The 16,469-nt window shown below is 51.7% G+C and overlaps 1 protein-coding gene across 1 annotated transcript in view; it reads right to left on the minus strand.

Moving 5' to 3' along the window:
* Positions 1–16,469, minus strand: part of LOC106482029 (uncharacterized) — a 255,295-nt gene that overhangs the window by 74,263 nt on the left and 164,563 nt on the right. The gene's annotated exons all lie outside the window — the stretch shown is intronic.

The raw sequence follows: 16,469 nt of genomic DNA on the forward strand, positions 1-16,469 counted from the left end.
AACGTGGCTCTGATGGGTCAGACATCTCCATGTCCTGGGACAGGAAGGCATGGGGAGGAGTGACCCCCAGGACCATTTACAGAGAACACTGAAAGGGACTGCAGAGATGGGCTGGACAGAGGATAGCAGCACAGATTTACCCACAGGGTAATTTTAAAACCACGTGGCTTTTGCATAGACTGAAGTCAAGTCAAATAAATGTTGCCCTGACCCTGGCAGCCATCACTGACACAGGCTTTGTGACTTCAGCAAAGTCTACTGTTCATGTTTGCTCAGTCTTGTGTGTTTGGAGGAAGAAGCAGTGGAGGCCAGGCAGGAAACTATGGGATGTCTTGAATGGCCCTGGACACCCATGGTATAAACTGGACTGCACCCCAGATCTCCTCTGGCTACAATGGCAGCAGAGTTATCTTTCTTTCAGAGAGACCCTACACTTCCACTCCCAGATTTAGGTGTCTTAGCTCTCTGGCCACTATGGACCAAGTTCCCAGTCCTCATTATTGTAAAGAAAAGCCAGAAAATGTGAGTGAGGTTCTGGGGCTACAGCAGCGCAGTGCTCAGAATATCCAAAAAAGCCAATAAAATGTCAGTTGTACTAGGAAAAGAATAAAGATCTGGTTTCTGCCACTGTATAACCCCAGGGTGCAGCCACAATTTGAAAACAGCATTCTGGTCTGGTCTTGTCTCAAAAAGGATACATCACTTCTGGAAATGGTACAGAAGAAGGCAACAAAGTAGGTCTATACAAGGAATACCTAAGCTATGATTTTGTAGTTAAGAAAAGAGCTGACTGAGGACTATGGCAGAGGACTAGATCATCAAGGGCATCCTTGAAGGTTTAGGTAGGAATGGGATGTTCATTCTTCCAGCACAAGAACCAGGGCTGCCAAACTTGACAAGCAGCAATCAAAGAAGCAGAAAGAGGCAGCCCTTTGCACTCCGGTTCCTTGAGCTGCAGGACTCTTCATTCCAAGATGTGGAGGATGCTAAAAGCTCACATGAGTTTGAAGGAAGATAAGAAGAGTCTGTGGAGCAGAAACCTATGCAGAATGCACTCCTGGATCAGGAAGACTCTGATAGTTGGTTGCTGAAAGAGCATCTGGGGGGAGTTTTATATATGCTTTCTTCGTATTTATACTCTTCCCTAGGCATTGGGTTTGGGTCAGTGACAGTGGTTGGATAGGGGTCTAGAGACCATCCAGAACAGTTTATCTCATGTTCCCATTATAGTCACTGGAGAGAAAGAAGCTTTTTCAGAGGACAGTTAATTTCTTCCTAAATGTTAGGTCAGATGAGCATTTCAGACCCTGCAGAGGAAAGCTGGAGAGAGGAATGTGTTCTGCCCTGAGCACTTGGATAACTCCTCTAACTGCTGTTCCCCTGCAGGGCCTCATCTTTAGCCTTCCCATGTTTTTACAAGGTACAACGCCAGCAACAGGGAGCTGTTTTGAGGCAGAGGGGAAAAGTGCTGCAGGAGTTAATGGAAAGGGTGGGGATGGGAGCGGGGAAGCAGAGCAGAGGGACAGAGCCTGCAGGACAGAGTTACGGTAGGGCTGGCAAGGAGCCTGAGACCGGTGGAGGCAGACAGTAAACACAGTCGGGGAGGGAGTGAGGACCGGACAGTGGGGTTCTTTACCTGGGGTGCTGGAGGGTCATCTCTGAACTGCTGGTCATCCAGACTCCTGTGCACGACTGACCTCAGCCAAGTCCACCAGGCAGTCGATGCTCACTCCCTGGGTGCTTTGCTCTGGGGTGGTCCCCGGGGACACCAGGCGGATGGAGGGAGTGGCTGTGACACTGAGGAACAACGAAGGCACAGATGGGGGGTGGCAGCATGTAAATGAGAGTGGGGGGAGCTGCCTTGCACCAATGCAGAGCTACAAAGCGATGCTGGACTTTTGTCGACTCCTCCCTGCTCTTCTGAGGTCAGGAAATGGCTGCTCCCAACTGGGGATGGAAAACCTGGTCCCACAGGGAAGCAGGGTCCTGGCAAAGATTTGCCTGGAGGATTTGATCCTGGTCCTCTGTGCTGTGGTCTGTGAAAGGCACTTATGTCCCCACACTGTGGAGAGAGAGGTGTTTGGGACCATGTGGGTCATACATTGTGGTCCCACAGTGAGTCACCTCCTCTTCTCATTGGGGATGGTGGACAGCCACTGCTACCATCCATCTTCATGTATCCTGGACTCTCTCCTCTCTTATAAGTCACCTAAAGAAGACAGAAGGTTTGAGAGAGAAGATCTGCAACGCTGGGTCTCCTTGCTCTTGGAGTGACAATGCAACTACCCATCCTTGTTCCTTGCATCAGATAATTTTGCCCATCTGCTTCCCATCACACCTGATGTCCACAGGGTCCAGTCTTGCAGCACCCAAGGTGAAGTTTGTTTTCCCTCAGCATCCAAGTCCTTGCCAGTTCAGCACATGGATAATATGTGTTGTGATGAACTGGGCTCTGCACACAGCAGAAATGGGGTGAACGGGCATATCTGCGTTGCAGTGGCTGCACGTTTGATCTTGTATGTGGCTTGTTGTGCACTCCTTGCACCACTAAAATAATCTGTGCTGGTGTTCGAAGTGAGCAGGTCTTTGGTATTAGAAAGGGTCTGGGATGCTGTTTGCTTTTTGGCTCTTGGCCAGACTCCAGTGTATTTTTGAGGAGTGTCGGTTCCTCTGTTGTTCCACAGGAAAACACTAAAAGGAAGCAAAACAAAACTGAAAGAGCTCTCTGTGGTCACACTCGGCATAGGAAGCCTTTTGCTTTACCGGCAGCTGATGCAGATCTGTAAGAGGGATGCAGTCCTTTTTCAGGAGACAGGTGATCTATTCCCAGCACCTCTCTGCTTCCCTGGTGCAGAGAAGAAGTAAGAGCTGGCCCATCTCCAGGAGGAGCTGCATGCATGATGAGATGAAGTTGCCTGTTCTGTGTATTCCTCCCAGATCCAGACTTTGTTCTGTTCCGGCCTGCAGGGTGGGTGTCTGTAGTGGATGTTTGCCGCTCTATGACTTTCCCATCCAGGCATCTTATTGTCCCATTGCTTTCTTGGCTCCATCCTGGGAAAACAAGTCATTAAGGCAGGGAGAAGAGGGCAAAGAAATCACTGTGTGGGTGGGAAAAAAGGGAAGAGGTGCAGAGAAAGGCTCAATATTAGTGAGGTGGAGGGAGGAAGATTTCTGGGAACAGTGAGTGCTGGAGGTGAGGGGGCCAGAACTGGGGAGCCAGATGAAAATTTGGGAAGATAATGGAAGAGCTGGGGTTTAAAGGTTGCGTCATACTGTTTGAAACTAGTGAACTGGAGGAGAAGACAAGCAGAGACCCCCTGACAGTGAATGCCAGCCAGACTCAAAGGTGTCCGGAGCTATCTAGATGTATCGGGGTCAGATGTAGGACTCAAAACCAGCAGGTGACCTGCCATGAACCTTCCTGATCTTGACCATCTCATGGGCCAAGAGACCAACAGTACCCTATTCCTGCACTCCAAGGCATCCGTGCTGCTTGTACATGGAGGATCTCAGCTTACTTGACTGTATAGGGGTCTCTCTGGACAAGGCTCTACCCTTACCCCGCCTCTGGGGGAAGGTGAAGACCCCTGCAGAGGCCTAGTGCAACTCAGAAGCTTGTCCTGGAGCCTGGCCAGGGTGGTAGGAGCTTGGTGGGGATGATGGAGAGCATGGCAGGTTGGGACTCAAGTCTGGACTTCACTTTCATTAGATATTCAAAACCTGCCTAGACAGGTCCTTCTGCAATGTAATCTAAGGTGGAAGTCAGCCCTTAGACAGGCCTTGGGGTACTCGCCTGGTCTCTAAGTGCTGCTGCAAAGGCCATGGGTCTCCAGCAGGTCTTGTATTGTATCTGCCAGCCCCATGTGGGTGTTAGACACTCAAGGGCAGCCCACATGGCACTAGGTCCCTGTGTGCACATAGCTAAATTGCACCATGAAGGTGCTGAAGGCATTTTAGGAGGTGCTGGAAACTCCAGGGTTGGATACTAGAGGCTATGTGGCAGAAAATATGGCCATGCAAGGCAAGACAATAGACCATGTGCTTTGGGGGCTAGTGGGTGGGAGAGAGAGGACCCCTTCCCAAGGCCGGACCATGAATGCTCCTGCTATTGCAGTGCAGATTTGCTGCTGTCAAGCCTTGCTCTTCTTTTTTCTGCTTCCTTTACATGATCTCCCCTTTCTCCTTGTAGGCACACACCCTCCCATCCCACAGTGAGCCTCAGTGGCTTTTCCTTTCATGGGAAAGATGCAGGTGGGAGACATCCCTGGTGGGACCACAGGAGAAGAGATAGTGGGGAAGGGCCGCATGTAAGCCAGGGCACAAGCATTTAGGTAGCTGTTTCAGTTTGGGGAGAAAAGAGCACCCTGTTTTCTCTACCTGCAGTGAGCATGGGGAAAGGATGAGAAGGAATGTGTGGAGGTCTGCAGGAGGCAGGGCAGGGCTGAGCTAGGGTAGCGATGAATTGCATGCAGATGTGGAGCAAGGAAACTTGGAGAAGCATGGTGAGACAGAAGAAGGGAGGTGAGGATGGGTTCCCCATTGTGGATGTTGATGGTTTGAGCATTGACGGTAATTGTGGCCAGCAAAGGCAGCTCCACCTCTACTATTGCCCTGAGCACTGGCATGCCACATGGATGATGGAGATGTGGGGTGCTCATGACCATGGCTCTTGGGGCTCCTTCTCACCTGCACCCTCAGCACCCAGGAAGCAGAGACCCCATGAGCCTGGGGAAGAGGTGCCCAGGAGCAGCAGGAGATGGGATAAGGCCCATCCCTTTCCTGGCCATTGTTGGGGACGGGATACTGGGCAGGGTGGATGTCTGCTCTTATCCTGCCTTTGTTTACATAGCCTGGGTGTGTCAATGAAATATCCTAATGACATGGAGCAAAAGGACTCCACAGGCTTGGGATAGCTCTGGAGGAGATGGGGTAGTAGCAGAAACTGAGGTCGCAGGGAGGGGGTGGCATTCATGGCCAACCTGTGGGAATATGTAAGAGGCATGGTGCTGTTGGCCCTGCCTGTGCTCCTGCAGCAGGGATGGAGATGCTCTCTTGGACAGCATCAGGTACAGAGTTGCCATCAAGTTCCTCTAGCACTCACAGCTGACCCACGAGGTGTTACAGGTGCAGAGCTGCAACAGGTCCAGTGTCCTGGACTTTAGAGGGTCTGATGGCATGCAACTCAGCCTGCAGGGAGCAAGGCAGGGAGCAGCATGGGGACGTGTGGCTGCAGAGTGCATGTACAGCACACCATTGGAAACTCATGCTGGGAAGGGGCTTGCTGTCCTGTTGGAGTCCTGGGGATCCAGAGGCAGTGCCCTTTGTGTCAGGAGACTACCAGAAGCCACACAGTGGCTTTTCACCCTCTGCTCCTTGAAGGCAGGAGCTGGTTTCATCCTGCCAGAGGGAAAACTTCTCTGGAGTAGACACCCCAGATGTTATGCTGATATAAAATATACTGTCTGTCCCATCCCTCCATACGTGCTTATGACTGGTGTCTACATCTAACAAAACCCTACTTCATGCAAACAGACTTCTCTCTTCTGTTTTCCTCATTAGTATCTTCCTCTTGGCTTTCCACTCACTCAAAGACTTTCTGACAGCTGCAGACTGAAAGCCTTTGATGGGGTGCTATAGGACGCTCTGCAGAATGTGGGCTGGCTGCACCTCTTTCCCATTCCGCACAGCCTGTTCCCCTGCCCCTTCCTCCTCCCTGCAGTTGTGCAGGCACAGAGATTTGGATGGTCCCACTATGTACTGGAGCTGGCAGAGAAACAGATTGGCAGAAATGTTGTTTCTTTTTAGGCCGGCCTGTTCCTTCCTCTGGTTCAGCATGGGCATTTGTGCCAATGAAACGGGGGTGACTCCTGAGAAACAAAGGCGACTGGGTAGGGATGGAAGCAGCACCACCCTTGTGTGGCATGGCCGGTGAAATGGCACACCAAGCCCAGCAGGAGCACTAATTTGTTCTGCCAATGCACAAAGCATTTGTGGACATGCCTGAGAGGTAGCACATGATGACTAGTGGTTCTTCACTTCTGGATGAGGCAAATCATTGCCTTGAAGCACACCATGAGCACAGAAACACCAGCAAAACACCTTAGTCTGTGCTCCACCCTAGTGCCCAAGTTTCCAGAGTCCAGAATACAGATGGCAGGCAGGTGTGATGGTGGGCTTGGTGTGTCAAGAGTCATGAATCAGAGCAGCTGCAATGGGAGCTATATGGCAGGGAGCAGGACCAGGATGGGTGACGGCACCCAGGTGGGGTACAGACCCTAAGGACCACAGGCCTCTTTAGACAGTGCCATACAAAGTCAGAAGACACTAGGTAATACCATTCCTGAAGTATGAGGAATGTTGTACATGAAATAACAGGCCTGGGAGGTTTCTGATTTTGCTTCACCTGTCCCCACCTTATGTCTTTAAGCACATTGCAGTGACCTGGTGCAGTGAGACAAGTATGGATGCTGAGGGGCCACAGCAGCCTGGGACCCCACAGGGGTAATAGGACATGAGGGGAGCATGCAAGTCAGGACTTTGGAAGTGCTGGAAGGGACCTCCAAAGGCTCGTGGGGAAGTTTTCAGTGTGATAAGTTTGTAAGCACCCTATCTGCCCAAAAGATGGATGTGAAGCGTGCTGACAGGGACAGTGCAGGGGAGTCCTAGCTGAGGTGGGTTGGAATGAGCCTGCAGCTCGTTAGGGCTTTTGTGTAGGTGCAGGCAGTACTAGATTGCACCAAGTTCTGCCTGGAAATAAGGGGGGCAGGGGGGCTGCAGAGGGGCAGATTCATGCAACTGAAGACAAGACTTGAACATTTAGGAGACCTGCAAAAGTTTGATGACTTTGCAAACAGTTTCCCTTGGAGCCTAGGTGGGTCTCAAATGGCAGGGTGCTGGTAGTCTGGGCACTGATGCAATAACTCCTGCAGGAAGAGGGGGACTGAGATGAAAAGACTGCTTGAATCCAGAGGAGAGGAGGCAGAAGGTATGGGGAGAGCTTGCACCTGCCAGGCAGATATGTCAGCACCCCAGCTCTCACCTGTCTGGTCACCTGATTTTTATTTAGGGATAAAGGGACATCTATTTGGCTTCATTAGTTCACACACAGTGAAAGCACTTCAGGGATTTATGCTGTGCTGAACTGTTATCAACAAACTATGGCACTTCACTGCTCCTTCTGAGTCTTTCCCAGCATGAATCCCTACACAGCTCCCTGGGTGACCTCCCTCCATTTGGCTTCCTCCCCCTGGATCTGTTTTTAGCGCAGTTATTTTGTGCACTGGGGCTTCTTTCTATCACTATTGAAGAGGACTGCTGTGGTACCACAAAGGTGTCACCACAAAATGCTGCTGTGCCAGGGCATAAATCCCTGCATGCTGTTCTTTTGATTCTATTTAGAAACTGCAGTTCTCTGTGATCCTGTCTGGAGACTGGGCAGGGCCAGAGAAACGTGTCAAAGATGGTGCAAGGCGTGGAGTGGGTTTTCCATGATGAACAGTCATGGAAAAGAGATGGCTGAAGAGTCATAGGTTTATAAAATCCAGAAGATTTTCATGGGAAAGGGGGAGAATGATTACTTCATGATTGTTCATAACACACATACCAGAAGAGGGATTGAATGAAGTTATCTGGTAGAAGGTTTTAAAGGAGAGAGAGGAAGGTCTTTATACACTGTATGTGAGTAAACAGTGCAACTCGTTGTTATTGAGTGCGGTGAATGTGAACAGGGGAAACAAGTCCAAGGGGATTAGGGAAGTTCAAATCTCTTCTTTGGCTTAGTCTACTCTATGGCTGCTAAAGAAACACCAGCAGGGTGAAGAGAGTACAAAAAGTGGTGACAGAGATGAGGGAAAACCAGATATGGATTAAAAAAAACCATCCTGCCAGGTTGCCAGGTAGATTTTTTTCTAATCATTTACACTTTTGTTATCTGTTAGGGCTTAGCCAGAGTGACCTAAACTTACAGCTCTCCTATTTCAGTACCCAATGGACTGCTGCTAGCCGACACATTACAAATCCTTGCTAGGTCTCCTTTCAGGCTAGGTAGGATTTCGTGATACTGGAAAGCATCAACTGAGTGGAAGTAGTTCACTTGTAGTGGTACAGCTGGCTGAGAACAAAATCTGAGCTTGCCCTCTGTAGTTTCATGATGTCCAACAGCTTTTAAGGCAGCTGACTGCTGCACTCTATTTCTGCCTTGGTGCAGGGAAGAGACTAAGCCCTGGGAGGTGATGGACTGCCCTGAGGGCAGGGGAAACTGCATGAGGATGAGGAGGTAGCAAAGGTGTGGGTGCACAGTGTGTCCAGGCAAAAGGAAGCAAAGAAAGAGCTCCCAGGCCAGGCAGGGAGGATCAGGACTATTTAACTGAAGTGGTGGAGAAAACATGCTATTTCCAGGAAGAGCCAGCCCCGGTACAGCTGTGGGCGGCTCATGAACTGCAAAGCACGGAGGACAACAGCTCCCTGCAAACATGGGAGTGCTCAAGATGGCCCCACACCCAGGAGTGGCCATGGGGGGGTCTGTGCTGGGACCCTGGAGCAGCAGACGTGCTGCAGGGCTGCTAGCGCAGGGAGCACGGCAGGGAGAGGAGGCAGGCAGAGAAGAGCCTGTTCCCCCAGCCTGGCGGCAGCCATGCCTCCACATCTGCAAGATATCCCTGGGGGGAGAGCAAGGGCTGCCCAGGCGGGAGGAATCTGGGGCATCACTAGCACGACTGAGAAATCCCTTGGCTTTCCAGAAGTCAGCTGACTTGGAGCTGTGTGGCTGGAGTGCAGGGCGGGCTGCAGCACCAGGGCAGGGCTGAGCCGTGGGAGCAGGAACCTTTCTCCTTCCATTTGCACAGAGCCAGCCCCACCTTGCACCACTCCCATCCCTCTTCCTGCCCTCCCTGGGGCAGGGCGCACATCCCAGGGACAAGAGACAGCCTGGGTCAGCTTTGCCTTCCCAGTCACCCACCCTCTGCAGTGGGGCTCACTTCTCCATGCCACTCTGGGCAGCGTGCACAGCATCAGCCCTTCCTTCCCTCACACAGCGCTGGATCCCCACCACCCCCACACTGGCAAGGCTAACTTCACCCTTGGGCCCAGGAGGAAACAGCGGTGGGCAAACTGCTACCACGAGACCCCTCACAGTGGGCACTCCCTGCCCCGCTCACACCTATTTCCCTTTCCCATGCACATGGCTGTGGATTTATGAATCTACCCTATGCAGTAGAGTCCCCACGACATCCCACTCCCACATGTGCCTTTTAATATCTCCTCCCCCAGTCTTCCATCCTAGACGTTACCTGGCCCATCCTCAGCTATGTCTCCCCACAACAACGCAGAAAATGCTTTTGTCTTCCCTTCTCAACCCCTCTCTTGCTTTCCTGTGAGGCTTGGGGAAGGAAAGAAAAGCTCTGCTGCAATAGCAGCATGTTTTGCCACCACAGGGAGGTAAAACCATCAGACAAATGCAAGCATGGGAATGCTCTTCCTCAAAATGATTAGAACCATGACCCTGCAGGGTAGCAAAGCACTTTGGACATGACCATGCTGTGAGTAACAGGCAGTGATGTCTTTCATAATGAGATTTGTTCCAGCTCCCTCCCTCACACCTAGCTGAAAGCCTCTCCTCCAGACACTGCTGTGTGCTGCATCCTGGATGTGGGGTCAGGAGAAGTGGGGAGCTTTGCAATGCAAATGCAGCAGCGTTGCAGCATTTCCGCCATCCAGCTCTTCCCTACATACACATATATACATGCATGCAGAAACACATACCTCCAAAAACACGTTCTTGTGACTTAGCCATGTCCTGAGATATTGGAGCCCAGGTGACTCAGCTGGACCAGATGAAAGCAGGTTCTTGAATCACAGACAGCTGAACCCCTGGGGCAGAGGGGCTGCAGAGACAGATACAGAGATGTTTAGTGAGATCCCCAACAGTGTTGCCAAAGAAATGCTCATGTGGGAAGCTGGCAGTGGCAATGGATGGCAGAGAGGGAGCACTGCAGGAAATGAGGAGGTGCAGGGCTTTAGCTGAAGCCTCTGAGGGTCGTAGTCCTGATATTGCTGATCTTTCCCATACCCAAAAAGACACTGATGTCTCTCACCAGGCTCTTGGTGCTCATGTCCATGGTGCCTGGAGAGCTGGAGCTGCTGGAGCTGTCATGGCTTGAGTTCCCTCCTGCCCACATACACCCTGTGCTGCCAGGGGAGGACTGCAAACACAGTACATGGAGAAGAGTAGAAATGAGGTAGGTAGGGTCACCCCATGGCTACTGGGAGCCCAGCAAGAGAAGTGCAGTGACACTGGACATTGCTCAGCTCCTCCTCAGCACCCTGACCTTCTCAGGTCCAGACAATGTGTGAGTTTTTGACTCCATCCATTCTCCTCCAACAGTGAGACAGGAGAGAATATGACTGAAAGAACCATTTCTCATCATGGTCTCCTTCCTGAAGGGTGTCTGGCTGCTCCATATCTCTCTCTACTCATACAACCTTCTGTCTGTGTCTGCATATTACCTTCTTTGCCTTCTGCCTCATTGTGCTGTCTATATCTGATGCTGAATTTTCAGTTCTCAGGTAAAAAAGGCTTTGGATATGTCTGGGCTGCCCTTTACTGCGTTGATGAACTGCTGTACAAGGAAGTCAACAAGCAGATGTGTTATTCCAACTGTCAGTAGCATCCACATTGGCTTGCCAGACAGCCTCCAACAAGTGCATGGGTCCCCTCACTTCCTGCAAGGTCCTCTCCACGGGTCCCCTGGTCCTACAGACTCTCTCAGCATCTCTTCCTTTGGGATGACAGGAAGGCCAAACTGATACGGAAAGAGGGACTCTGAGCAATTCAGACAGGTGTAAAACACGGTCTGGGCCACCTGCCCAGTGGCTGAGAACCTGGGAAAGCTGCATCTCTCCCTGCACGATCACCCTGGGGCAGGAGATGGATGCACACTGTCCCCCTAGGTCTGGCTAATGGGGGCATGGCAAGTCTTGGCCTGGTGTAGGTCCCACTTCCAGGAAGGGGATACGACCAGTTCTCATATGCCTGCCTTGCATGGGGGTCCTGGTGGGCAGGAGATCTCCCAAAAGACTTGGGAAGGGACATGTTTCATGCCTCCCTTGTGCAAATGGGAGTGTCTTGTGCAAAAATCTATCCTAGGATGAAGGAACTGTGAGTCTTATTGGAAGGGTCATCTCTCCTAGCTTTGGTCATTGTCTTTGGTGAGGTCATCCCCATGCTTGTGGGCCTAGGGAGACCCCACCAAGTCTCACAGGTCTCTTGGCAGGTTCATGAACTCTTCACAATGTGTTTTTAGCTGCTTCCTCAACTCACCGAGGTATCAGTGGGATCAGAGTATCACACCCTCTTTTTACAGCTGGTAACAAATATGGCCTTGCCCATTCCTGTTGCTCCTGCTCTTTCTGGAGATGTGCCCAGACAGCTCCTGGATTTGCCAGCAGTGCTTGTCCACAGCTTGGGAAAGTCGCCCTGGGAACACCAGCTCCTAGAGTAGTTTTGTGTCTTCAAAAGATGGCACATCTCATGGCTACCACTCATCCCAAACTACCTCACAGGCTTGTTTAAATAAGCCATGTTTTTTTAGGGCTGATCTGTTCTGTGTGTATCGCAAATATACCAAAATGCAATGCATACCATAAATGCCAGGTCCCTCCGTATTCATTGAAGAAGATCAGCACATCAAGAGAGTGAGTCCTCTCACCTAAAACTGCTGTCTTAGACAGGAGGATGGCAGAGGCCCTGTGACAGATCCCATATCCTTGCAATAGAAATCACCACCTCAGCATCCCAGATAATGCACTGACCATGCGGTTGGCTGGAAGGATTCCTACAGGAAAAGGAAGAAAACAATTGCTCTCTCTGCAGGTCCTGGGACTCCTGGGGCAAATGAACGATAGAGGAGTGTATGTTTGAGAGTGTGTTTTTGGAGGCATGCATGTATTTCAGCACATGTGAGGACATGTGTATGTAGGGAAGAGTTGAATGGGGGGAGCTGCTGCAAGTTGGCATTGCAAAGCTCCCAGCTTTTCCTAAGCTAGGATGGAGATAACAAAAGGCACATGTGGGAGTGGGACGATGCGGGGGACCCTGACTACATAGGGACCAAAACCACAGGCATGTGCATGGGAAAGGGAAATAGATGTGAGCAGGGCAGCACGGAGAGTGTCCCTTCCCCGGCTGCATGCTGCAGCATCATAGCAGGAGGGATATTAATGAATTCTCCCTCTCCATGACTCAGTGTTACTAGGCCTTGCTGCGAGGCGCTGACTGCAGCTGGCCATACATCCAGGGTTTCCAGCACTCATCAGGCACCATATCAGGCAAGGGCTAAAGATGAGTCAGACACCAAATGGGCTTTATTGGCAGAGCTGTAAGTAATCACAGACCCCAGCTGAAAGCACACCTTGGGAAAAAGGAGATAGCTTCTCTTTCCAGCGCAGGTTTCTGACCAGTTGGTACTGGCTGCCTTTCCTGTTCCCTGTTATGGAGGACTGGGGTGCCCCTTCTGCACAGCCTGTGCAAGTGGCGATGCAGAGGTTGAGTTGAGCATGGGAAGAGGTGATATGGGGAAGATGGACATTGCTTTGACTAACCAAAACCAGTTTCTTGGTGACCAGATGGGCTAAAGATGAATTCCTCAGCTGGCAGGGATCCTGGTAAGCTGTGAAAGCAAGCACTGTGCTTTTGAGGGCTCAGCAAATGCCATTAGAAGGTTTTGGGGTGGACATGTTGAAAGGGCTGGGCAAGGCTGTGGCTCAGCATACCTGTGGCAATATACTACCTAGGTAAGGTGGAAGAATTTGTCAAGGACAAGAACGAACCTTTGCAGAAGAACCAGGATATACAGGATCATTGGTATCCTGGGGTGCAATAGGAAGAGTGTTGCCAGCAGGTCGAGGGAGATGATTCTATCCCCTCTACTCAGCCCTGGTGAGGCCACGTCTGGAGTACTGCGTCCAGTTCTGGACTCCCCATTACAAGAGGGATGTGGCACTACTGGAGCAAGTCCACCGAAGGGCTACAAAGATGATTAGGATACTGGAGCATCTCTCTTATGAGGAAAGGCTGAGAGAGCTGGGCCTGTTTAGCCTAGAGAAGAGAAGGCTGAGAGGGGATCTTGTTAATGTGTACAAGTATCTGAAGGGAGGGTGTCAAGAGGATGGGACCAGACTCTTTTCAGTGGTGCCCAGCAACAGGACGTGAGGCAATGGGAACAAACTGGAACAAGAAGTTCCATCTGAACATGAGGAAAAACTTCTTCACTGTGAGGGTGACAGAGCACTGGAACAAGTTGCCCAGAGAGGTTGTGGAGTCTCCTTGTCTGGAGATATTTAAAACCTGCCTGGATGAGATCCTGTGCAATGTGCTCTAGGTGACCCTGCTTGAGCAGGGGGGTTGGACTAGATGATCTCCATAGGTCCCTTCCAACCTCAACCATTCTGTGATTCCAATTTGTGTTGGAGGCTGGCTAAGGAGAACCATTTCTGATTTCTCTCGGGCCACCAGGAGTAAGGGGCTGCTGGTTCTTTCAATGAACGCTTTCATGATGGCTTTGGAGGTGTTGGACGTGATGACATTCACAGGGATGGGTCCCTTGGAGACCTCCAGAGAGCCCTGGTTCTGGCCTAGCTCTGCCCACTGGAAGGTGCTGCTGGTCAGACTCCCCCTGCATCATTTTCCCAAAGAGCTCCCAGAGGTCTTCGAACTGGCCTTTGTCCCTGGAGATTTTCAGGGCAAACTGGTGAAGTTGTAGTCGATGGGGCTGGACAACATGAGGGCCAGGGGGAAGGCATCTGCCTCATACACCAGGACCCCCACACTGCCACACAGGCTGTGCGATGTCTTGGTGAAGATGCAGGTCCCCACAGTGCCTGGGGGGACCCACAGAGATGGGGGGCGGTGGCTATTGCTGCTGAAGCAGTAACTCCTGCGGGGCAGAAGGGTGGGGTGAATGGTGCCTGCTCCAGCCTTGCATTGATGGTGCAACCAGAAAGGGAGAGAGCCCCTGGCCCAATGGGTGCATTTTTGCTCAGCCTCTTTCCCCAGGAGCTCAGCTGGGCTCCTGCTACTGCCCCCCCCAAAGCATATGTGGGGCATCTGGCTGTGTGGCCCCATCCTCCCAGATACCCTGCTATAAGCAGTGTCGAAAGCGCCCATCCCACTGTCACAGCCTTGCCATTGCACTGCTTGGGTTGAGCCCTTGCACAGGCTGATGTGTAGTGCCCACATCCTTCTACTGGTCTCTGTGCTTTAAACAAAGAAAAGGTTGTATAGGGCTCTTTCACATCAAAGCCACATGTAGGCAGGATTTGGGGGAAGCCCTGGGAGAGCCTGCATGATCCGCAGCCACCCCAGGACCCCTTCTACCTCTGAGAGAGTCAGGCCAGACTCCCAGCAATGCTTGCCATGCCCATGTGGCACATGCAGCCTTTTGTGCCTTCTTGCATCTTGCATCCACAAAAGACACCTGCTCTTTGGAGTGTGAAATTCGGCTTCCTGGGTGCAGGGTGGATTGGAAGAGCTGAGCATTGGGCAGGCCCTTTGCAGTGCCAAGGAGCCCACACTACCAGCCATGGCTCCTTGCAGAGAGGTGCTGCACTAGGACAGAGCCAAAGACATTGAAGGAGGAAGCAGCAAGCAGAGGGAAGGTGATAACACACACACACACACAGAGTGTGGTGATGCTGACAGCTTTTGAAGAACTTTTCTTGGAAGCCACAGTTCAGCCAGAAGAGGTGACAGATGAGGGTGAATTGGAAGAAGGTGTCAATAGTGAGCAGAAATGGTATTTTGAACAGGAACACAAACCAGAGAACAAGTTTACGCAGTGTAGGTTAGCAGAGAATAGGAAAAGCAGGCTACCAATTCTGCCAAGAAAGAGTGCAAGAGGATGGGGTGTCCCCTGCCATATCTGCATTGAAGCATCCTCACACAATTGTGAAACACGGAATGGCAGTCTCTGCCCTGGGCAGGGCTCCTCTGGCACCTTGTGCTGAGGTTCCCACCAGCTGGGCAGCTTCTATTCTGCTCAAGCTTTTCTTGCCTCGAAGGGGAGGCAAATGCTCGCGCATCCAGCATGTGCTCAGCGTCCAGGTGCCAAAGCACTCTCTACCCCTAGTGAAGAGGAGGACATAAAGAGGGGGGGCATCAGAAAAAAAAAAAACATGGCCAGTTTGGGGGAGAGGTAGGAGGGTGTGAGGAGCTGGTGGAAAAGAGGCTGAGAGTGTGATGGGTACACGGGCAGCACACAGTGCTGCAGGTCCCACAGGGTGCCAGGGGCTGTCACTGTGGTGAGTATAGTGTCATGTCCTGGGTGCTGTTGGCTGTCTTGATGCCCGTGCATGTCTATGTCCTTCACCAGCTGCTCAGTATTGCTCCCTGCCATAGTGGCCAGCACACCTGTGCTCCTGGGCTGTCAGGGGAGGACTCAGCTGCTGCCCAGGGAGGCCCCACACTGCTCGCTGGAGCGTCTTTGAGGATAAGAAACAGCAAAGGGTGCAGAGCCAAAGCAGAGCATGCAAATGAGTGGGGGGAGCCACCTTCTGGCTATGAGAGCCAGGCATGACTCCTCGCCTGGGGACCAGGGTCTCTCTGGACTGCCAGCTGTGCATGCAAACCCTCAACAAATGCATGCAACCCCCAGGCAACTCTCTTCCCTGCCCAGAGCCAGCCTCACCTGAACACAAAAGAATAAAGGCTCTGAAGGTTGTTTCTCTGCAGCCAGCATCCACAGCCAGTCTAACACTGGCCAGCTCAGATGCTGCTTTCAGTTTCCATTTGTCTAAGGGAGATGTGGTCTATTTGTCGCAGCAGATGTGGTCCAGAGTTGCTGGGAGACAGCATCGGCTGCACTGTTCAGCATTTTCTAACCCCATGTTTTGCCTCAAGTGGAGCTTTCCTTCCTCTCCCTACCCCCATGGGAAGGCAAGAAAGCAGGTGAGAGAGGAAGTGAAAACAAAAGAGGTTTTGGCATTTTTGCACTGTCATAGGGGTGATGGGGTGGGGATGGGCAGATAATGTCTGTGATGGAAATGGGACATAAGACAATGCAGGGCTCAGTGGCAGAGGCTGCTCATATGATCTGGTCTCTTGGTTGGAGAGCTGATTTCTGAGACCAAAGAGAAATGGTGGCTCCCCGCATCTGCTCTGTAGGGTGGGGGTTGTGGGTATTCAAGGGAGTCTCCATCTCTTCTCCCACTGTCCACTACTGACCCCTATCATGGCTGTTCTTCTTACAGAAAGGAAGGGTTAGGGTTTGCAGCAGCAGTGGGAGGCATTGGTGCCTCTGAGTCTTGCTCTGGGCTGATCCCAGCCCAGGGTGGACAGTTCTGTCTCCTGTGCAGGGCAGAGGAAAGCAGTGCAGAGGCAGAGCAATGAAGGGTTTGGTGGGATGCTGGGGATGGAGGCACTGGGCACTGGGGGAAAAAACAGGCAGAGAAGAGCCTCTGGTGGCAGCACAGAAAGG

Source organism: Apteryx mantelli, chromosome 34, assembly GCF_036417845.1.
Source record: "Apteryx mantelli isolate bAptMan1 chromosome 34, bAptMan1.hap1, whole genome shotgun sequence".
In the NCBI taxonomy this organism is placed as follows: Eukaryota; Metazoa; Chordata; class Aves; order Apterygiformes; family Apterygidae; genus Apteryx; species Apteryx mantelli.